The sequence below is a fragment of the Narcine bancroftii genome, chromosome 10, assembly GCF_036971445.1.
Source record: "Narcine bancroftii isolate sNarBan1 chromosome 10, sNarBan1.hap1, whole genome shotgun sequence".
Taxonomy (NCBI): domain Eukaryota; kingdom Metazoa; phylum Chordata; class Chondrichthyes; order Torpediniformes; family Narcinidae; genus Narcine; species Narcine bancroftii.
Genome location: NC_091478.1, coordinates 97,514,745 through 97,539,302, shown reverse-complemented (window position 1 = coordinate 97,539,302; position 24,558 = coordinate 97,514,745).

Genomic DNA, 24,558 nt, shown 5'->3' with positions numbered 1-24,558 from the left:
TGCCCAATTTACACCAATGAACCTACAACCCCGGTACATTTCCAATGGTGGGAGGAAACTGGAGTCTCCAGGGAAAAACCACGTAGACACGGGGAGAGCGTAGAAACTCCTTAAAATCAGGATAGGACTCAAACCCCGGTCATGATGACTGGCACTGTAAATGCGTTGCACTAACGACTATGCCAACCACGTTGCCCTCAAGCCAACCATGCCACCCACTGTCCTCTAGTATTTGCTATTGTCATTCACAGGTGTTGGGTGTCCACCCTATCTAATGACTCTCATAGCTGAGGTAGACAAATAATAAATTGTTGGCATGGATTAGTTGGGCTGAAGGGCCTGTATCCATGCTTTAAAGCTGCATGACTTTGTGATGCCGCATCAGAGAGTGTTAAGCATGAAACCAAGGCTGATCTTGCCATTGCAGTGCTGAGGGACCATTGGATGGTTGAAGATATTGGCCTCCATCTTGACAAATCTTTACAGGAGCACAAATGAGTGTGTCCTGTCTGGCTGCATCATTCTGTGGTTTAGTAGCTGCAAAGCATCAAACCACATGTCACATCAGTTTGGATGATAGAATCCAAATAAAACAACCCAACCTGAAACATTGACTGACCCTTCCAACACATGGATGCTGTCTGATCTGCCGAATTCCCCAGCGGCTCATTATTTGCCCAACATTCTGGCATCTCCAGTTTTCTCCTTTTCTGCTCAATGGATCCATCAAGCTGCGAGAGCCCAACTGTATAGAAACAGACCCTTCAGCCCATCTAATCCATGCTGACCAAGCTGCCTTCCACAGCCAGTCCAATTTGCCTGCATTCGGCCTTTGAACTCATCTTAATTCCGAAGTGAGAATACTGCCATTTGATGTTAAAGCAAATGTATTTTCTGCCAAGTTACCTCTCTTGTTGCTGTCAGGACTTGCCAGTAAATTCTATTTAAACTGAGTATTTCTGTGCATTGTTCCCACTTAAGTCTGCATGAAATGTGTTGATTAGTGCAATATGCTTGCTTTTTATTCTTAAATCAATCTGAGAGCTTAGGGGCTTTGAATGGTGAAATGCAACCCAAGTGCCATCAAACCTGATGGAAAATGTTTTCCTTTCAATTGCATGGACACCTGAGGTTTGGAATTTGACTTTAATACCTGAAGTCCCAGGTGTAACATTAAATGCAGCTTGGCTGATATTGAGGGTTTTCATCTTTCTTCATTCATTCAACAGTTTACATTTATAAAGTGTGTTTAACCTTAATTCTCAATATTTTCAAGATAATTCCCCTCCATCAATTCTAACTTCCCTTCCTGCTGCCTTAACAATGTAGCCAACTTAATAAAAGTCACATGCTCCCCTCCTCGCCCTCCCTTTGATCACAAGGTACACGAGCTTGCAAACATGCTCCACCACATTTAAAGACAGCTCTTTCCCTCTGTTAACAGATGTTTGAATGAACTTCCCATGAGGTTGACATGATGCTTTGCACGTTTCAACTATACTTTTCTCTTTAACACTAAACCTTAAACGTTTGCATTGTTGCAAAACTGTGTTTTTATTCTTTACCATCTGCCGTACCATGTCGAGGATGACTTGCCTGGACAGTATGCAAAGCAAAGATTTTCTCCGTGTCCCTTGATTAACATGACACTAAACTATTCAATTCACAGAGGTCACTCTCAAGAAATTTGTTGACTAGAATCCATCCATTTGCAACCATTTTTGGCTATGGGCTGCTTAGGACTCAGCTCAATGTTTATGGGCCCCCTTCCCTTTGAAGCAGTCAAGTTTCTTCCGTACCTCTCTCTCTACCAACTACATAAAAGACATTTTTTAAATAATTTCTGTCATTGCCCCTCCCCTCCCCCTTAAATGTGCTGTGCTCCCACTGACAATGCCTGAAGTAGAGGACATGGAATTGGAAGCAACATTCTGATATAACTGAGATATCTCATTGACGGTAACGTTTTGAAAAGGCTGGATGCAGAGAGGATATTTCCCATGTGGAAAAACTATCGGGTCAGTCCAATTCCAGTTTCAAGAAAAAAGGGCAAGCTCTTTGGAATTGAGGTGATGAGAAGTAGGATGACCTTAGGATGGCAACTTTGCCAGCATGAATTAGTTGGAAAAAGGGAGCATTTATGTAGCACCTTTGTTGACTTGGGGGTGTGCCCAAGCCTCCTCCAGGTGATCGATTTGTTTGCTGGTCATTTACTTGCAATTACTCTCCACATTATTCTAACCATAAACTACTCCAGGACCTCTAAAAGATCTGTCTGCTCTATTAAAACGTCACATTCTTTTACACTTCCTGCCATTGTGAATATTAATTTATTTATTCTTTTATATTTATTATCTCCTCTTCTGCCTCAAGGCATATTGTGGTACTTTAAATTTTATCATTGTTCTTGGTGTACCTGACATGTATGGCCGTAGCAAGTAACAGTTAGCTTCACAGTTAGCGCAAGGCTATTATAGTGCCAGCGACATTAGTTCTAATCTGGCTAAGGAGCTTGTATGTTCTCCCTGTGTTTTTGTGGGCTTTCCCAGGATGCTCTGGTTCCCCACCCCCTGCCCCCCCATCCTTCAAAACATTTGGGTTGTAGGTTAATTGGGTGTAATTGGGTGGCACCGGTTAATTGGGTGTAATCGGCTTCTTAAGTATATTTTAAAAAATTTAGAACATAGGACACTACAGCACAGTACAGGCCCTTCAGCCTTGATGATATGCTGACTGCTAAATTCCTACATAAAACAAATTAAATTGAATTTCAGTGTATCTGACCATTGTACTGATGAATATGACAATAAACTGATATTCATACTTTAGTAATATTAGATCATTGCATGAGGCACTTACAAGATCACCTTTGTGGAAAATTGCAGATCATCTTTATTTTTAATTATTTCTTTCAGTAATTAAGATTGACCATTTAATCACTCACTTGTCTTTCTTCAGAGCTGAAGACCCCACGATTGTGTGTCAATTTGAAAAAGCAGAGAGTAGCCTCTTTTGCACCTGGGTGGCCCTCCTGGGACCTGGGTGCAATCACTGGGGAAAAGGCGTTGGAACCACCTTTTAAATTGGAGGGAGATCGACCCATTAAATTGCCAATCGACGATTTAAAGGGGGGGGATCCCACCCCCGCAATGACGTGTCATGTACTCACCGGTTTTACTGGGTTCCCTGACTATCTCTGAGGTAGGTCAGGGACCTGGTTGGACTTCAACAGGGTTGACTGGGTCAGACCGTTTCTAACTGCTGCGTAACTGGGGTGCTAATTGTGCAAATTGCCCGGTTAACCCCATTTCACATGGCAGTTAGAAACGACCTTGTCTCTCCATCACAGATGATGGAACCCTCCCTTCCCCCACCACCACCACCCACCCCCCCACCCCCAGCAGCAAAGAGCTACCTCACTCTAACTCCAAGTCAAACAGGATGATGAGCCACAGCTGACACTCCAAAAGGTGGCCGAAAGTAGTAAAACATGAAAGGGTGAAGACACCGTGATCGAAGTAAAAAAAAAACAAAGCTGGAGAAACTCAGCAGGACAAAACGCGTCCTTTATGTAGCAAAGATAAAGATACATCACCAATGTTTTGGACGAACCCTTAATCAAGGTATAAGCAAAATGTGGAGAAAATACCAATTAGCATCCCAAGTGGTTGACCCCTCTTTAGGTCTCAGCTGAACACCCAATGTTATGAAAGCTAAATTGATGTTGAATTGTGACAAAAAGAAGATCAGATCAGACTCTTTATTGATGTTTCACAAGCAAGTAATTCCTTCGCCGTGTATTTGTTTTTTTCCCCCCGAGATTAAGACTGTCTGAAAACAGCTTTAGTGTTAAGCAATTTTTGATTGATATCTAATTATATATATATATATATATATATATATATATATACATTCAGGTTTATCCCTGTTGGATATTGATTAGATCTTCCATTCCAGGTGTTAGTTTTGTATTTTAATGACAATCTGTACTGATTAACTTTTGAAATTATTTACCTCCATAGGGATATACTTTTCTTCCTGATTAATACAAGTAGATGAGATCAGTAGCTTCACAGTACCTAATATTCTATCTGGGCACAGTCCAACCTGATGACATTAACATCAACCTCCAATTTCCATTAACCCTTCCTCCTGCTCCTCATCCACTTCCCTTCCTTCTCCTACCAGAGAGCTGCCCTCTGCCCTCTATCACCTTGCAGCTTTTTCTCTCTTCTACCTTCCCACCCATGTCCACCTGTAAGACTTCTTACCCATAAGTCTATGCTCCACTCCCTCCCCCATCCTCCTCGTCCTTCCTCTCTTCCTCCTGCATCACCCCCCTTCCCCTTTTTATTCAGGTGTCTGCCTGTTTTTACTTCATTTAATTTTAATTTAGACATGCAGCACAGTAACAGGACTTTTCGGCCCACAAACCCATGTACCTAATTACACCCGACTGATCCACATCCCCTGAACAGGTGGGAGGAAACCGGAGCCCCCAGGGAAAATCCACACAGACACAGGGAGAACGTACAAACTCGAACCCCGGATCTGATTGCTGGTTCTTTAACAACATTGCCCTAACCACTATGTTAATGGTGCCACGCCCTACTTTTACCTGAATTAGGGTCCAGGTTTAAACTTTCTATAAATTCTGCGTGACCTGCTGAATTTCTTCAGCATGTTTTAGTATTGCACATGACCCCAGCATCTGCAGACATATTAAACAGTAAACAATTCAGATCATTTCTCATATCTTCGTCAACTCAAATGTTTGGATGTGAATACTTTGATGGCTTGGCCTTTGGGGGCGATTTGGATTTGCTGTTGCAGCAAAGGAAAGCATCTTGGTGCTGAAGTGCTTTTTATCCAAATATCAGATGTGGGCGTCACTGAGACGACCAGCGGGTAATGTCCGTCACCATGTGGTGATGAACTGCTGCCTTGAGTATCTGCAGCCCTTGAGGTGAAGTGGTTTTGGAGAGGGGCTTCCAAGATCGTAACCCCCCCTCTTCAACAATAAAAGGATTGCCTGTAGAATGGAGCCACCCATGGTTTTTTTTTTACAATAGACATTCTCGGAAATCATTCCCAGGTGGTAGTGCTCACGTTCAGCAGTCTTAACTTTGGGAGTTGCAGGCTCTGAGAAAGCAGCAGGCATCAGAGCCAAAGAAAGCTGCTCCTTCCTCACCCATCCCCTCTGCCCCTCTGAGAAGTAGAAGGCTGTAAGTTGACCCGACAGGGTAGGAATCAATAGCAATGGCAGGAGGGCCAGAGTGAGGTTTTTTTTTGGGGGACAAAGTGGAATGAGCTGGCTTGAGAAAGAGACAGGTACAATTATTCCGTTTATCAGGCATTTGAATGGGTTTATAAATTGGAAAAATGTAGGCCAAATACTGGCAAATGGGAATAGTTCAGGAAGGCACCCTGGTCTGCAAGAATGAGTTGGGCAGAAGGGTCAGTTTCCACACCGTATCACTCGATGACTAATTAATTTGTAGCAGAGATAAGGCAAATGTTCAGCAAGCCAGTCAATGACCATAGAGAGGGAGATGGAATTAGTATTTCAGATTAAGGGACTTTTATCACAACATTGGTTCAGTTAATTGCCTAATAATTGGCACAATGTTTATGGAAAGATGATAAATTTATTGTCCTACACATTATATGGTTTGCATATGCACTGAAATTTTTTTTTGCTGTAGCCAAACAGGAACTTTGTAAAAAAAAAGTAAAATTAATTAAAAGGCAATAAATACATCAAGAAGGCCAATAAATATTCACATAGAAAAAGTGATTGGTGCAGTTGGAACCGTCCATGCTTAGTGTAGCAAAGGGAGGTTCAAGGCTCTTATTGCTGTTAGACAGAAACTATTCTTGAATCTAGAGGTGCTGGTCTTTAGGCTTTGTTACCTTCTGCCTTAAGAAAGCAGTGAGAAGAGGTTGTGACCAGGGTGATGTGGGGAGGGGGTGAGGATGGTGGGGTTGGGGGGGTGGTCCTCTGTTCATTGCCTTCTTGAGCCAGCACCTCACATAGATGTCTGTAATGGATGGGAGGTCAGAGCCTGTGATGATCCTGGCTCTGTTTTCTGTCTTCCGCAGCTTCCAGCATTCCTGAACCATCAAATTCCCAAACCAGGCTGTGGGGCAGCCAGTTGGTATACGTTCCACAGTCTATCAGTAGAAGAATGTTAGAGAACAAGACCCATGGATAATAGCAAATAAGTTTGTACAAAATTATTTCGTTGATTCAAATTCAAGTGCCGAAGGAAATGAAAAAATATCTCATGCAATTACTGTTCAGTTTGCAAAATTCCCATGAGTTCAGAAAATGTAATTTTTCTGTTCAATAAGATTTTGGAGCTACTTCCTTTCCTGTGCTATTCATAATGCTCCCACACAGCATTCAATTTCAAATTTAGTTTCAAGTTGATTGTCCCGTTGTGATTGGTGGAGTGAAAAGTGTTCGTTCACAAGCAGCCCAGCAAGTTAACTCTGGCATGAATAAAACAATACAAAGTTGGAGAGACAGAGCAAAATTACAGAGTATGTTTTTATAGTATGAAGATCTATAGATCGGTGCCTGGAGTGCATTGTCAGGGGCTGGTGATGGAGCCTGGTACAGTCGGGACATTCAAAAGACTCAGATAGGCTCATAGATGTAAGAAAAATAGAGGGAGATGAGTGTGAGGATGGGAAAAATTTGATTGTTGTGGAGTAGTTTTCCATAGGTTGGCACAACATCGTGGGCTGACGGGCCTGTGCTATGCTATAATGTTTTATCTTCACTCCATATAACAGAGAGGATGGGCATCGTGAAAGCACCGCTGTGAGGTTCATTCAGGAGCCTGAAGACTGTAAGGGTCTTTAAGCCTGTCAGTGCATGGCTTTCACCCTTGAATCTTATCCCCAATACGAGTGGGGGGGGGGGGGTGGTGGAAACAGAGTGTGCTCAAGGACCTTCAGTATGTTGGCTGCCATTCCAAGGCAGCAGGAGATTGAGATGGAGTGACAAAAGATTAGGTGATGTTCTGAGCTGTATTTACTGAAACATCACCACATTATTAAACTTCGCTGTTTTGTTCTTGCACTAACTGCAATTGTGAATATTATTTATCTACCCTCCTTTAGTATATTGTTATTTATGTATCTTAAGAACCTGTTTGGCTGCAGCAAGTAAGAATTTCAGTGTACCTGCACATTGTATGGGATAATAGGCTCATATTGGTATTGACTCATAACTGCCTCCTCAGTTCAGGAGGCAATGAGGGATGGACAGTAAATACTGGCTCTACTTGCAACTACCACATCCTGTGAAAGAAATTATTATTTTCTTCTGCAATCACATCCAATCAAGCCAGGATTAAGCCCATCTTCACACTGTTTTGTGAATTGGTTATTTCTCCAGAGACAATCAATCAAATCAGGTGCAAAATCATTTCAAGACATTGAACATAACAATCAATACCTCTTCAAGTACAAACTTGGTGGTGATGGATGTGGCACTAAAGAGGCAACATTATATTTGAGGAAAACAGATTATCTGCTATCGTAAAATAAGATTAGAATACCAGTGATCATTGTTAGGAATCAAAGGGACTCGACAAGAATGTATCAGTTTTTTCCTTGATCAAAGGTGAGGAAATAGATTTTTAAAATGTTCACAAAGGTGAGATTCTCTGGACTTAAAAGGGAGTTATATTAGTTTATCATGTGACAAAGGTTGATGGTGAGGCCCCATTTGGAAAATTGTGTTCTGTTTTGGTCACCGTGCTGCAAGAATGATGTTGTCAGGCTGGAGAAGGTGCAGAGAATATTTACGAGGATGTTGCCAGGACTCAGGAGTCTGAACTACAATGAGAGGATGAGTAGGCCAGGAATTTAATGCTCAGAATACAGAAGGATGAGGGGTGATCTCATAGAAGTGTACAAATTCATGAGAGGAATCGATCGGGTGAACGCAGAGAGGCTTTTGCCCAGAGTAGGGGAATCAGTAACCAAAACCATAGAAGGCTTCAGCCCATCTTGTCTGTGCTGACCATCATTTCACTAGTTCCATTGACCTGCTCCCATTCCATAATCCTCCAGACTTCTCCCATCCATGTATTTATCCAATTTATTCTTAAAACTTAAGATCAAGCCAGCATTCACCACATCGGATGGCAGCTCATTCCACATTCATGCCCTCGTAAGGGTGTTTCCTTAAGGTGAGGGATCAGTAATCCTCCAGGAACTCCATGGATGATGGTGAGATTGTGGGAAACCTTTTAAATCCTTTTTAAAATGAAAATATTCCCCAAGTATGACAATTCTTCACAAGTCCAAAGAATACCATTCACATTTCTTTAACCGCTCCTGATGGGACAACTTCCTCATCAAAGTATCAGCCAGTTAATCTCTTTTTGTGTGGGAAGTAAGGGGACCATTACTGTGCATAGAACTCTCACTGTGGCCCTCATAAACTCCTGATACACTAGTTACAATACCTATTAATTTCTACCCTTCTTGCAATAAGCCCCATTTTTCATTTGCCTTCCCAACTGCTTGTTGTACCTGCCTGATAATATGGAGGAGAGGTTAATGTCATACACTTCAGCACCATGTACAGATGCACTGAAATTCTTGCTTGCTGCGTGCACACAGGTACATGCAAGCAATTAGTGTTAATTAAGTTACTACACTTTATTTCATGAGGGGGTTGCTGCATCATGAGCCAACTCAAGAACCTGATCTGTACTCCTTGGATTTAAGATGAATAAGAGGAGATCTTGCTGAAACATGCGAGATCCTAAGGGGCTATGACATTAAAATGCTGCCACACAGGACCCGTGCCCAAGATGGTGTACCACAATGGTTGTAGATGCTGGGGGAGCAGCGGACAGGTGCAGTGCACCAGAAACAGGTAGAACACCCCCTATTGGGATGGAGAAGCATGGGAGTCGACCATGCAGGACGGTGTCCATGGTAGCGGACCACCGAAGGGCTCCGTGGCTGAAGGATCCATGCAGGCTACAGGTTGCTGGTGACTTGCAGTTGAAGTACTCACACAGGCTACGGGCTGCTAGAGACTGGCTCAAAAGAACCACATATCAAGAGGGTGCTGAGGGCAAGAAGGGCTCCCAGAGGGCCTTGGGCTTGGAGGCTTGGATCTGGAGCTCAGGTTGCCGATGTTTTTTAAAAAAATTTTTCACACTGTGAACCATATCAATCAAAATTCATACAAACATTTCCCTCTTTAATATACACAGTGGCATTTTCTCCCCTTTTTTTCCCCCTACCTTCCCTCCCCCCCCTCCAAACCCATTAAACGTTCAACATATACAATACAATAAACCCATTAAACGTTCAACATATACAATACAATAAACCCATTAAACAATGTCATCACACAATGAAAAATAAACAAGAAAAATGTGTCATCTACTTTTACACACTGAATCAAGTCATTTTGTCTTATCATTTTAGGGGGTGAAGGTCCGAGGCAAGCCCTCTCTGTTATGTATCCCAAATTTGTTCAAATAATGTGACTTTATTTTTTAAATGGAATACATTTATTCATTTCTATGTACCATTGCTGTATTCTCAGGCTCTCTTCTGATTTCCAGGTTGACATTATACATTTTTTTGCGACAGCTAAGGCTATCATAATAAATCTTTTTTGTGCTTCATCCAACTTGAGGCCTAATTCTTTACTTCTTATATTACTTAGAAGAAAGATCTCTGGATTTTTTGGTATGTTGCTTTTTGCGATTTTATTTAATACCTGGTTTAGATCTTCCCAAAACGTTTTCACTTTCTCACATGCCCAAATTGCATTTACTGTTGTTCCCGTTTCCTTCTTACAGCGAAAACATCTGCCTGATACTGTTGGGTCCCATTTATTTTTAACTTCTGGGGTGTGATATATAGCCTGTTTAACCAATTATACTGTATCATGCGTAACCTCGTGTTTATTATATTTCTCATAGTTCCGGAGCATAACTTTTCCCATGTTTCATTTTTTTATCTTTATGTTTAGATCTTTTTCCCACTTTTGTTTGGGTTTATATTTTATTTCATCATTTTCCTTCTCTTGCAGCTTGATGTACATGTTCGTTATAATTTTTTTATTATCATTGTGTTTGTGATTACATATTCAAAGCAGTTTCCTTCTGGTAATCTCAGCCTGCTTCCCAATATGTCCTTTAAGTAGGTTTTCAGTTGATGATATGCAAACATTGTACCATGAGTTATTCCATATTTGTACTTCAACTGTTCAAACATTAATAAATTATTTCCCAAAAAACAATTTTCTATTCTTTTAATCCCTTTTCTCTCCTATTCTCTAAAGGAAAGGTTATCTATTGTGAAAGGGATTAGCTGATTTTGCATCAATAATAATTTTGGTATTTGGTCATTTGTTTTTTTTCCTTTCTAAGTGGATCTTCTTCTAAATATTAAGTAAAGGATGCAATACTGGTGAGCTTTTATATCGTACCAGGTTTTCATCCCACTTATAAAGTATATGTTCTGGTACCTTCTCCCTTATTTTATCTAGCTCTATCTTAGTCCAATCTGGTTTTTCCCTTGTCTGATAAAAATCTGACAAATACCTTAATTGTGCTGCTCTATAGTAATTTTTAAAGTTTGGTAACTGCAAACCACCTTGGTTGTACCTCTCTGTTAATCCCTTTTGCTTCTCTTTCTCCAATTGCTAGGAGCACTGTACAATGCTCATGGTGTCTCTATGTTTGCCGTACGGCAGACAAAGTACCTCAGACGTATTATATTTTTCTTTTTTTTTCTTCTTCTTTGGCTTGGCTTCGCGGACGAAGATTTATGGAGGGGGTAAAAAGTCCACGTCAGCTGCAGGCTCGTTTGTGGCTGACAAGTCCGATGCGGGACAGGCAGACACGATTGCAGCGGTTGCAGGGGAAAATTGGTGGGTTGGGGTTGGGTGTTGGGTTTTTCCTCCTTTGCCTTTTGTCAGTGAGGTAGGCTCTGCGGTCTTCTTCAAAGGAGGTTGCTGCCCGCCAAACTGTGAGGCGCCAAGATGCACGGTTTGAGGCGATATCAGCCCACTGGCGGTGGTCAATGTGGCAGGCACCAAGAGATTTCTTTAGGCAGTCCTTGTACCTTTTCTTTGGTGCACCTCTGTCACGGTGGCCAGTGGAGAGCTCGCCATATAACACGATCTTGGGAAGGCGATGGTCCTCCATTCTGGAGACGTGACCCATCCAGCGCAGCTGGATCTTCAGCAGCGTGGACTCGATGCTGTCGACCTCTGCCATCTCGAGTACCTCGACGCTAGGGATGTAAGCGCTCCAATGGATGTTGAGGATGGAGCGGAGACAACGCTGGTGGAAGCGTTCTAGGAGCCGTAGGTGGTGCCGGTAGAGGACCCATGATTCGGAGCCGAACAGGAGCGTGGGTATGACAACGGCTCTGTATACGCTTATCTTTGTGAGGTTTTTCAGTTGGTTGTTTTTCCAGACTCTTTTGTGTAGTCTTCCAAAGGCGCTATTTGCCTTGGCGAGTCTGTTGTCTATCTCATTGTCGATCCTTGCATTTTTAATGTACTATTAAATGACAATAAAGAAATCTTGAATCTTGAACTTCCAATGTCAGCCTCTGCTATCATCCTGGTGCCTTCTTTGTTGATGGGTGTCTCTGGATTTAACTTCAATTATTTAAAATATAACTGCTGCCAATGCTCAAAATATGGAAAAAATAAAATAAAATAAGTCCAGAAATTTCAGCAAATGAGCCAGTACTTGTGGAGAAAGAAATTGAATATTTCAGACCAAAGGTCAGATGCAAAGTCAATCACAAACCACTGTCTGACCCATAGAGTATTTTTGTTTTTAATTCAGTTGTTTGAAATTCGCTCAAATCTCTTATTTACTAAGATACACGGAATAATTGAGAGTTCCCAGAAATGCCACTGACTCTTGATTAAACATGTGCAACAAGAAAATCAATAGGTAACAAAGATGAAAAGATAGATAAACTTTCACAGTAATAACACAGCATATGTGACCTATGTTCAAGAATACCCAGATTCACTTCTCTCCTTTGAAATTTGTCCCCACTGCATTAATAAGGAGGAAAGGTGTTGTGCTGTGTCAAAGGAGAAATGGTTTCTCAAGATTCTGTTGAAATTCGTAAGATGCAATTGAATGTTCTGAGGCAAAATCATTTTGTTTTAGCTGCAGTTGGAGAGTGTGCTTTATTTAAATAGCTTACAGAAGACCAATGTTTGGCAACAAAGGGAAGTTTGGAGTCATCGTTCATGCTTTGAATTCTTTATTGCAAAGCAAGTGAACATTTCCTTGTACTCACTTTCTTCTCCGCTTGCCTTTGCTTGTAGGCTGTGCCTTCACTTGCACCCATGTCTTGTATGGTACTTCTAGGAACCCATCGTATCCCTGTTGCCTTGAATCAGACCTAATAGTGGCAGGAAGTGGTGCAATTTGCAATTCATCTTTGCCACGTGTACCCAATAGAACGGCACTCCAAGTTCAAGTCTTCTGCATTATTATGGCAATTCCTGCATGGGGTACAGACTAACCATTCTGCTCATGGGTCTCCTTACTTGGGAGGGATTGTATTTTGTAAGCTTCCAACTCCAGTGGAAATTGGCTTTGTGTGCGCAGTCTGGCCTGCATGCCCCAGTGAAGTAGCTACAAATTGCACCACCATCGGGATTTAACCTGATCTTATCTACTGCACCACTTCACTCTATCTAAAGCACCCTTTTTGTCGTAGCCATCAAACCCCCCCACCTCAACTTCACTGCTACCTGGTGTTTCACTCTTTCTCTGGTCTGACAGAGGTGACAGCTTGAATGTGTGAATTTAAATCCCATGGGTGCTCGCTTTATTCTTCAGGAGGGAATACGTTGGGTAGTACAGTGATGCAGCAGGCAGTGCTGCTTTCTCACTGATCCATGTCACCCCGAGTTGATCCCTTGACAGCTGTCTGTGTGGAGTTTGCATGTTCTTCCTGCGACTGTGAGGGTATCACCCGGGTGCTCTGATTATTTCCTGTTCCTAACGAAGTGCGGGTTGAGAGGTTAATGGATTTCTGTGAATTAGTTCATTAGACCGTAAGAGAGGAGTGAAATTAGGTCTTTTGGCCCATCAAGCCTATCACACCATTCCGTCATGGCTGATTTACTACCCCTTTCATCATTGTTCTGCCTTCTCACCATATGCTTTGATTTCCTTCCTAATCAAGAACCTATCTATCTCTCTCTTAAATACACCCAATGACAGCTTCCACAGCAGCAACAAATCCCATAGATTCTCCACCTTGCTGGTAAAAAAAAAATTCCTCCTAATCACTGTTCTAAGGGGACGCTTTTGTATTTTGAGGATGTTCCCTCTGGTCCAAGACCATCCTTCCCTATCCCGGCCTTTCAGTATTCAATTGGTTTTAATAAGATCCCTCTCATTCTTCTAAACTCCAGCGAGTACAGTCCCAAAGCCATCAAATGCCCCTCATATGATAACCCTTTCATTCCAGGGGTCATTCTGATGAACCTCCTCTGGACCCTTTCCAATGCAAACTCAGCCCAAAACTGCAGTCGGGCCAATGCCCTGATAAAGCCTCGACATTACTCCAGGTTGTGAGAGAGAATAATTTATTGGGATATGAATGGGATGGGATTGATGGGGTTGTTCTGAGATTCAGCATGGATACAGTGGGCTGAATGTCCTCTTATATCATGTGGCAACATCATAAAAGAAGACAACCATCCTGCCTGGAGAGACACAAAGGCTGCAGATACTGGAATCTTTACCGGACAATAAGAGGCAGGGGGTTCAGAGACCATCCATGGGTAGAAATAGTCCTTCAATGTTTCGTTCTGGGACCTTTTAAGTCTCTATAATAAGTTTACGTTTATTTGTCACAAAATACCTACAACAGTGAGAGCTGTTCTTCTACCAGCAGAGCAACAGGGTTATTTCAATCATCACACAAAAAAATGCTGGAGAAACTCACAGCTCAGGCAGCATCTTTAGAAAATGAAAGGCCATTAATGTTTCTTTCATCAGAAATCTGGACAAAGAGATAGATGCCTGAATATAAAGTTGGGAATTGTGGGGGGGGGGGGGGGGGGGGGTGAGTAGCTTGTGTAAAAACTTTGGTTCAGCTACCTGTTTCTCCAGATCCCCGACCAAGGGTTCAGGCCCAAATTATTAACCGCCTTTTACTCGCTATGGAAGCTGTGTGACCTGCTAACTTTTTCCAGCACTTTGTGTATCTTGCACTCAACCCCAGAAAGTGCAGGTTTTCTTGATTAACTCCACTCTCTTGCGTTACAGAAAGAGCACAATTTTCCAAACTGAAATATGTCTCTCCACGGATGCTGGCTGACCTGCTGAGATCCTTCACCAACTCATTGTTTGCTAACCTGTCCTGACTTTTTTTTAACTTAGCCTCTCTCCATCAGTATTGCAATGCGTACAATCCATTTAACTGATTGTGTCATCTTTCAAATGACAGGAAAACCCTAATCTATGTTTAATCTCTTTGCATGACACACTGCCAGTCATTTTAAATTAAGCTCGCACATATAGCCAGTTGAGTTAGCATCTATAAATGTCTCCAGGAAATTACCTGCTGTAAAATGGGAGCAGGGTGATCTATTTATATCAATGCAGCATGATAAGTGAGCGATGTGGGAACCACAGTCATGTTTAGCACCCTTGCCTCAGACATACAAAGTTGTGTCATTAAATCTCATCCTAAATACATGAGCACATCCACTGCAGTATCGAGGCGATGTTCCTCGCCTGAAAGTGTTATCTTTTCAATACAAACAATCCTTGAACCATTCTTGGAGGTGGATGAGAAAGATCGAATGACATTATTTGGAGAAAGAGCAGGGAAATTGCTCAGACTCTGGAGTTAGTATGAGAGGGGATCACATAGGAACTCACAAAATGGATTTAAAAGGGACCTGAGGAGCAAGTTCTTCACACTAGAAGATGGTGGGTGCATGGAATGAGCAAGTGGCAGAAGTGGGAACAATTGTAACATTTAAAAGATATTCAGATAGGAAAGGTTCAGAGAGCGGTGGATTGAACGCCGTCAACTACATCAAGCTTGATTGCCATACATGAGTTGGGGCAGAGAGCATGTTTCTAACTCGAATTCTCAAAGAACCTGATAGACTGAAAGTAGGGGGTGGGGAGATAATTCCCCTGTCTGAGGAGTCTACAAAAAGGTGTCACAGTTTCAAAATAAGAAGTGGGTGATTCAAAACTAGATGAGGAGAAATGTCTTCGTGCAGAAGGTGATGTCCTTTTGATATTCTCCATCCTTGAGGGGTGTTTAAACTCAGGCACTGATCAAAACAGGGGTGAAGACATTTTTGGATAATAAGTATATGGGGACACGGGGATAATTCAAAAACATCGTACTGAGGTGCAATGTCAGCCTTGACCTTGATGAATGGTGATTGGTGAAAGGTTGATGGGCTTCTGCCACACCTAATCCTTATGCTCTTACCTCTCTCCCAGAGTTCTGACTGATACTTCCTTCTTCACTGTCACACTTGATTTTTTTTGTGGGAGTTTGCGGTGTAAGGTCACACAGTTGGTGTAGAGGTTAATACAGTGGTTCTCAACCTTTTTCTTTTCACTCACATACCACTTTAAGTATTCCCTACGCCATTGGTGCTTTGTGATTAGTAAGGGATTGCTCAAGGTGGTACGTGGGTGGAAAGACAAAGTTTGAAAACCACTGTTTTAATTGTTCTTCATTGACTCGTTATGTGCACGGTTTCATAACTCCAAAGGAAATGGGCCAATGACAATTTTTCTGAAGCAAAAACAATTGGGTCTAGATCAGTGATTCTCAGCCTTCTCTTTCCACTCACATACCACCTTAAGTAATATCTGTCCATGTCCAACTGTGCTGCCATGTTGAAGCACCTTATATTCTATCTCAGAGATCTCCAAGCAGATGGCATCAACGTCGACTTCTCAGTTCCCGTTAATTCCCTCACTCCTTGTTTTCTCAGCCAACTCCCCTATACATTGCTTTGCCCTATCTCTCTAACCCCATTCCTTTCTTTTTTCCTTTTCTTTCCCCTCCCCATCCTCTCATCACCCACACCTTTGTCCTTCCAGCTACTACCCCTTCTCTTCCTTCCTCCTTTCAGAGTGGATCATACTCACCCCCCTGCCTCTTCCTTTCAACAGGGTACATCTTGGTCAGCCCTCTGCCTCTTCCTCCAATCACTTCCTAGCTTCTTACTTTATTTCTCATTTCTTTCACCCAAACCTGTCACCTGCCAGCCAATGGTCCCCCCTCCTCTCACACCCACCCATCTTTTTATTCTGCCCATTCCTTTCTATTCCTAATTAAATATTCTAGCCCAAAATTTTAACCATCTATTGCCTTCCATTGATACTGCCTGATCCGTTGAGTTATGCGTTGCTCTGAGGATTCAATGGGTCAGACAGCATCTGTGGAAGGAAAAGGACAAATTAAGGGCCTAATCCTCCAAGTTCTCCAGCGGCTGGTTAAATGCACATTTGATGCAGGAAACACTGTCACCAGATTGCTCAGTATAAACTCCTTAAAATGATGATGACCTGATAACCTCTTTTACATTTTTGTTGAAAGATACATACATGTCAGGCCACTGGAGGAAACCCCTCTAATCTTGTTCGCAGTGGATCCATGTGTTCTTGCAAGTATATCGAGAAAACAAAAAAAGAACTTTAACAATTGTTCTGTTAGTATAGAACTTCCTCAGTTTTGTATTTAGACACAGATACCTTTTCCAACATTCTTGCACTGATCTCTAGAACAGAACTGAAACCCTTAACCTTCTGACTGATGAGCAGGAATAGTATTTAATGAGTTGCTACTCTTGCCAGGTTGACAGTTTTTATTTGTGAATCCTGGCACAGGAATGAAAGACTGACAGAAAATGAATCATTCACCATAAAAACTCTCATCCCTCACCTTCTTTGTCTATTTCGGGATCTTGTTTAATTAAGTTCTAGTTTGTGACAAAGTTGAAGGACTCTGCAATGATAATACAGAGGCAATTTGATTCTCCCTCTGATTGAAGTTGACCTCTGTTGTCATGAGAGTGACATGAATGTTTAATTTTAAAAATTAATTTGAAGATAACAGGCCCTTCCAGCCCATGAGCTTGCACTGCCCAAATCTCTCATGACGATAGCTTGCTTCCACTCCATTCTTTGGTCACTGGGCACTGACGGGGCTCATGTAACAACTGCAGAGCTCGGCTAAGAAAGGTCCTCCCTCAAAGATCCATCAAGCCAGGTTCAACTCTGACATCCAGTGTGGAGCTTGTGTGTTCTTTCTGCGTCTGTGCGCCTTTCTTCCAGGTGCTCTTGTTTCCTCCACATCTCAAAGACGTGCTGGTTGGAAGGTCAAATTGGCTGCTCTGAATTTCCACTGGTGTTTGGGCAAGTGGTAGAATTTGGGAAGAGTTCGCGTGAATATTGGGAAAGACATGGTTAGCTATTACAGATCCAACGACTCGGGTTCGAAACAGTCACTGACTGTAAGGAGTTTGTACGTTCTCCCCATTTCTGTGTGGATTTTCTCCTGGTGCTTCAGTTTCTTCCTATGTTCCAAAGACATACAAGGATCATAAGTTAATTGGTATATTTGGCAGTTTAGTCTTGTGGGCCTGAAGGGCCTGCTACTGTGCTGTATCCCTGAAATAAACAAACTGGATTAATGTAGAATTAGTATTAATAGGCCTTCATCAGTCTTGATGAAGGGATTTGACTGAAACATCAACCACCCACTGAGTTATTCCATCAGATTGTTTTTTTTTTGCTTGAGGTTCCAGCATCTGGGGGCCCTCATGTATGGAGGTTTCTGGAATATGTTCCCAGTATGCTACTTTCAGTGGAGAAAATAGAATTTAGTAAATTCCAACCCCATTCCTCAATGATGTGAATAGGAAAGGATCTAGAATTAAACAAAGGTTTGACTCCAATCACATCTGTCCATCTAGACTTTCTGGTCTTCATTAACATCTTTTATTTCCTATGACTTTACCAACTTACAATTTCCGTCTTTACTCAACCTTGGCATTTATATGACCTCTCATTAAATGACTGCTAAACGTCAGGTGATATGGAACCTCGACAAAGTCATCAACTGCCCCTTTATGATACATCCCCAGGGCAATTTAACAGAAGGATTAGCTAAGATCCCCCTTTCATGAATCCATGTTGTCTTAGAATTATTGCCATGATTCTCATTAAAATCCCCAAATGGCTGTATTTATAATAGACTGAAGCATTTTGTCAGTCATGGTTATAAAACTAACAGCCTTATAATTCCCCTGTTGGTATTACTGGCCTTTTTGTGAAACACAAGGAACATTACTTATTTTTCTACTGTCTAGTGCTATGCTTTTGTTTAATGAGATGTGGAGACTTTCATTCACCATTTCATTGTGTCCCATGTTCACTGTTTGAATGAAATCCACTTCTTACTGCTCTTTATCATAAAGATTCAGGGCTTCCTTTTCAATTTGGTAAAACTATTCCCTCATTTTTAAAAATTCTCCTGTCATTTCAGGTGTGACTCCCTTCACTGGGACATGACAACAAGTTGTTCCTCAATTGGAGAAGGATTCATTAATAAGAGGGACTGCAGATGCTGGTAAATGGTAACGAAATCCAAAATACTGGAAGAACTCAATAAGTCAGGCAGCATCTTTTGGAAGGCCTTCCATGAATGTGCCTGACCCTTTGTAATCTTCCAGCATTTTGAGTGTGTTTTTTATAAAGTTTAATCTAGCTACAAAAACATTACAAGCCTACACAAACTATTCACAGAACTACAACTAAACATACCACAGTAAAACCCTTGGACTCTGGCACCTAGGAGGATTGATAGACAGCAGATAAGTGAATTTTCCAGTTGCTTGAGATCATGTATTGTGTGATTCATGAACTAATGGTGAGGGGTGTCAGTTTTAAACCCATATTTTTTACCTCTTTATTTCCCCCAAAAAAATTTCCAGTTGCTTCAGACCGTCGATTGCCTGAATTCTGACGTAACGGATTTGTGTTAATCTTTAGTTCTAAAATATATACTTCTTAATAAAGTCAGTTTGTGAGTTGGACAGGGTCACACACAGGTCACATCACATTTACAGAGACTTGGAGAGTTCATTTCAGAGTCGCCATATCTGGATGATCAAGATCCTAATAGAATTTGAAGTAGGTCTTCATGACATGTGCTTAGACATTCCAGAAACATAAATACTTAAACCTCTTGGACATATATGAGGTCAGATGCTTTTATGGATGTAAAGTGAAAATTTGAAGGAAGGCAAAAGGTCATCATCTATGAGCTATGTTTTGAAGAAATGAAATTGAAACAATGGTGAAGTCATGTGACATGATTTCAGATAAATATATATCTGAAGGCAGAGATAGACATTTTGAAACCAGATTGAAGAAATTGACCATCCTGTGAAATACATGGGAGTAAAACAGTACTCTCTGGAAAGAGAGAGAGAGAGAGAGAGAGAGAGAGAGAGAGAGAGAGAGAGAGAGAGAGAGAGAGAGAGAGAGAGAGAAAGAGAGAGAGAGAGAGAGAGAGAGAGAGAGAGAGAGAGAGAGAAAGATGCTGTTCTGTATTGTATGGGATATACTCAAAATTAGTGGCTTTAAAATAAATAAGACCATTTCACACTTGATTAAGAAAAAAAAATCATCTTTGAAAACAAACTCTATAACTCTTAGACCAGATAAGAGGGAATTTGTGAAATCACTCATATGGAGAAATATCTCCCTGAATGATAACTCATCAAAAGACTTGTGAGTTCAAGGAGATCTGAAACCATGATGTTTAAAAGTGCTTCATAATCACTTCTGAACTGCAATTTAAACATCTTCAAGCATCACAAGATGTTTGATGCTTCAGATTGAAATGGACTTTTCAGACTCAAGCTCAAACTGTAATGGTTTGGATTTTGTCACACACACACATATCTACATTTGTGCATAGTGGGAATTAAGTTAGAGTTAAGTTTAGAGATGAGTAAGAAATGTTATGTTATTAATAGTTTAATAAAAACTATTATTTTGAATTGACCATTGTCTGGTGAATTTTCCATTGTTTTTCCTTTGTTAGTACTAATAAGATTTTATTAGTTCGTAACACAGATAAAAAGAGGTTTTACTGCATTTACAAAGTTGGAAATCTTCCCACGGGCAGTGAAAATGCCAAATGGCCAAAGGAACTGCTCACACTAACCATCCGAGTCCTTCATATTCATGAGGCAGCATTTATTTATTTATTTATTTTCATGAAATACTTGTCTTGTATATGCACTGTTTGTCTGTATGTGAGTTAAGTCTCACTGTATGTCTGCATGTTTTGCACTTAGGACTGGAGAATGGTGTTTGGTTGGGTGGTACTTGTACAATCAGAAGACAATAAACGACTTGAAATGCATGAGAAGCAGTAATCAATATTCCTCCCCCCCCCACCCCGATACATATAAAATTATTGCACAGTTACTTACATTTTTAAATAAAATCCTGAGGTTATGATTTACCACTCACTTGATTCCCTGAGGGGCCAACTGTTCCCGGAACTCACCCACTTTCCCTTCAGATACCACAGGTTCCCACTCTAATAACATTCAGGCCTGGACGTAACTTCATAAAAGAAGGGCAGGCAGTCAGCTTGACCAGAACCCTCGATTGCCCACCACCTTGATCTGTGAATGGCTAGCTTGGCCAGGCCCAGCAACAACCCAACAAAGAGATATTCCGAGTGACTAAACCTCCCACCAGTCCACAGTTAGATCAGGATAGCAGTACTGAAGTACAGCCAGAACTTGAAGACCAGCCTCTTCAGGTAAGCAGAGAAGGGCTGCAACCTCGCCCACTCCACAAACACTTGATACACTGACTCCTCTAGCCCGCAGAAATGACAGGCTGACAGGGTGTCGGTGAACCGACGCAGGAAGCAGTTGCATGGGATTGGTCTGTCCAGCACTCACCACCCCAGGTCATTAATGTAAAGCAGGAAGACTTCCATGTGCAGAGACCTCCACTGCGGAGCATTTTGGGTGTTGCTAAAAAGTTGCCAAAGATGACTTCATAAGGAAAAGCTTTATTGCACAGCAAGGGGTTACAATCTGAGAACCACTGCTGGACAGGGAGGAGGATTCACTGACAGTTTTCATGCCAAATAAAATGGTCCTTGAGAAACAAAACATAAGGAGAAAAATCCGAGTTGAAAGCAGGTAGTGTGGCCTTTTGGAAAATGCTGGAATTATTCAGCTGCTCACGCAGTATCTGTGTGAGAGAAACGGTTAATGTTTCAGATCAGTGCTGAGGAGGTGAGAAAAGCAAATAGAAAAACAAGTTGGAGAGAAAGTGGTGGAGGGATGGATGGGACAAAGGGAGTAAGTCTGATAGGGTGAGACCAAAGGGACCAGTTAGATTTGCAGTGAGAAACACATGATGTTTTGTTATGTGCATTTAATGTGTAAAGTTGTGAGACATGGCCTTGACAATAGTTTATGGAAAAACACTGTCAAAGTATCATAAGTAGAAATGGCCCATTCTGGTATCCAGGGAGAAAAAAAAAGGTACTTAAAATTGGAGAAATAATGACTAAGTCGAAATGTCTATCAAGTGTTCCGAAAGATAACGAGTCATTCCTCAAGCTTGTGTTGGGACTCAGTGGCAGTGGAGAGAGGCCACTGGTGGGAACGGGATGGAGAACTCGAGTAGCAGGCAACAAGAAGCTCAGGGTCATGATTGTGGACTGAATGCAGGGGATTCTGTAAAGCCATCATCCAGTCTCAACCCCAGCATAGAAGAGTTCACATACTGAAAAAGGTGCTTTATCTGAAAGGACTGTTAAGGACACTGGATTGTAGGAATGAAAGAAAAAACATTGCATGGAGAAACTACCACAAGATTAGACAGGGTCGGAGGAGTAGGTGTGGGGATGGAGTGCCCAGTGTGACCCCTTTCTGTGTTGGAACATTTCTATGCTATTATGGTTGCACAAAAGTTGTGGATAGGTTCCCAAAGTAATGAAAGGGTTTCACTCTTTCTGGGAATTAATTTGAATGAGCACATGATTTTATTAACTGGATTGATAGGCCAGATGGCCCACTCTGTTCCTCTTCCTTGGATTCCATCATTCTTATTTATAATAAGTTGCAAAAGGGATCTTCGCACTACATATATCGGACAGTGATTGCGGCAGAGAAATTTAGCCCTCGTGCCGTTTTCCTCATTAGTACCCGTGAAGAAAGGAAACCTCTCATATCTTTCCTTAGTCTGGCAGTGTGTGACCTCCTGCAGCTTTCGGAAATGGGCCAGGCACCACGGTTAGTGTAGCAGTTAGCACAATGCTATTACAGTGCCACCGACCCACCTTCGAATCCGGCGCTGTCCGTAAGATGATGGTGCATTCTCCCGCATGACCTACTTGGTGCTCCACGTTCCAGAGACATATTGATCCATCAGTTGATTGGTCACATGAGTGTATTTGGGAGGTGCGGGCTCATGGCCAGAAGGAGCTGTTCCCGTGCTGTATCTTTTTAAATTAAATCTCCCATTTCAGAGACAAGGATGGACACAACAATCTGCCGGAAGGACTCAATGGGTTGAGCAGCAATAGTTGAGAGAAAAAGAATGGTCAACATTTTGGGTCAGAACTGATTCATCTGTGTCCTGAGGGATGAATTGAATTGCTCACAGTCTCGTGTGCAGGCAGTAAAAAGCTTCATTTTGCATGCTATCCAGGCAATCCAATGCATACTCCAGTTAGTGCAAAAATAACAAATAAATTGAGCAATAAACAAAATGGCAGTGCAGGGAGTTGTGTTGCAATAAGTCAAATAGTGCAGGGTACAGAGAAATGTACAACTATATAATGCAGAGACATGGTGTAATAAAATGAGCAATTAAAGCCGGTCTCAGTGACACACATGTAAACAAACAAAAAAATCTCAGTGGATGAATAAAATCCTAAATTGTCCATTGAATTCATTAGTGGCTGTTTTAAATTTATGACCATTAGCTCAGGGACAGTCTAATATTAGTAATGAAATAGTCCATCTGGTCAATCGAATCTGTGGCACATTCAAGAACCATTCAATTAGTCCCACTCCTCTTATTTCTGCAAAACCTTTGCTTCAAGCAACTGATCCAGCTCCCATTTGGACATTGAAATATCAATGCCTGCCCCGTCCCCCGCCCCCCCCCCCTCCCCCCCGTGTCTGGCAGGGAATTAACTGAGGAAGAAATGAACATTGAAGCAGGCTGCTCTATTGTGTTGATATGAGAGGCTCATGTTCAGCTCACTGAGACCACACTGTCTATGTTCATTCCATTTATACTCTCCACAGTCCCATCAGCTCCTCCCTCCTGCCCAAGATTATACCCCTCACCTGCACATGAGAAGCAGTTTACATTGACTTATTAACCAACCAATCTGCTGGTTTTGGGGATGAGGAGAACATAGAACCAATGCTGTCACTTAGAAAATGTATAAACTCCACACAGACAGCACTGAAGGTTGGCATTGAACCCTAGTCCCTGGTGCTGTGGAGGTAGAGTGTTGCCAACTGCACCAGAATGCCATTTATTAACATTGCATCAGGAAGACAAAGCTGGGAGATATCCAACTTGCTGTCTGGACATCTTTATAACCAGCACAGGGTCCCTTCACCAACTCCCAATCTCTCCCCATGACATAATTTATAGAATTGGACAAATACAAATATGTAATATACCCAGTAAATTTATAGTCACTTTCAGGACAGCAAGGACACAGGATGCATGTGGAAAGACATTCAAGATATCACCAACCACAAGACTGGTGATGCCTCCCTCCCAGAACAATTTATATGCATGCTTTGAGGTGAAAAATGGCATGGCGGTGAAGAAAATGACCTCTCCTCCAAATGACCAGGTGCTGTGTCTTACAGTGGCCGATGTGAGGAGAGCGTTAGGCAAGGTCAACCCTAGGAAAACTGCAGGTCTGGATTCCCGGCAGAGTGTTCAGGGGATGTGCGGCTCAGCTGGCAGCTGTTCTCACCGACATCTTTAACATCTCCCTGAGCAGCGCCATGGTTCCAACCTGCTTCAAAACCGCCACCATCTTCTCTATGCCAAAGAAGTCACCAGTGTCCTGCCTAAATGACTACTGGCATGTTCCACTCACGTCAACTGTCATGAAGTGCTTCAAGAGACATGGGATACATGAAGCTCCTGCTGCTCCCCTCACTGGCCCCCCTGAAATTCACATATAGGTCCAAACACTCTACGGATGATGCCATGACTATTACCCTCCATCTAGCCCTCACCCACTAAGGACACGCAAGTTTGAATGCCTTTTAATTAGTTCAGTTCGGCATTCAACACAATCATACTTCAGTACCTGATAGGGAACTTGAGCCTGCTGGGTCTAAACAATTCCCTTTGCAATTGGATCCTTGACTTCCTGACAGGAAGACCTCAGGCAGTCCGGATTGGAAACAGCGCTTCTAGGACCATTACATTGAGCACGCCCCCACTCCCA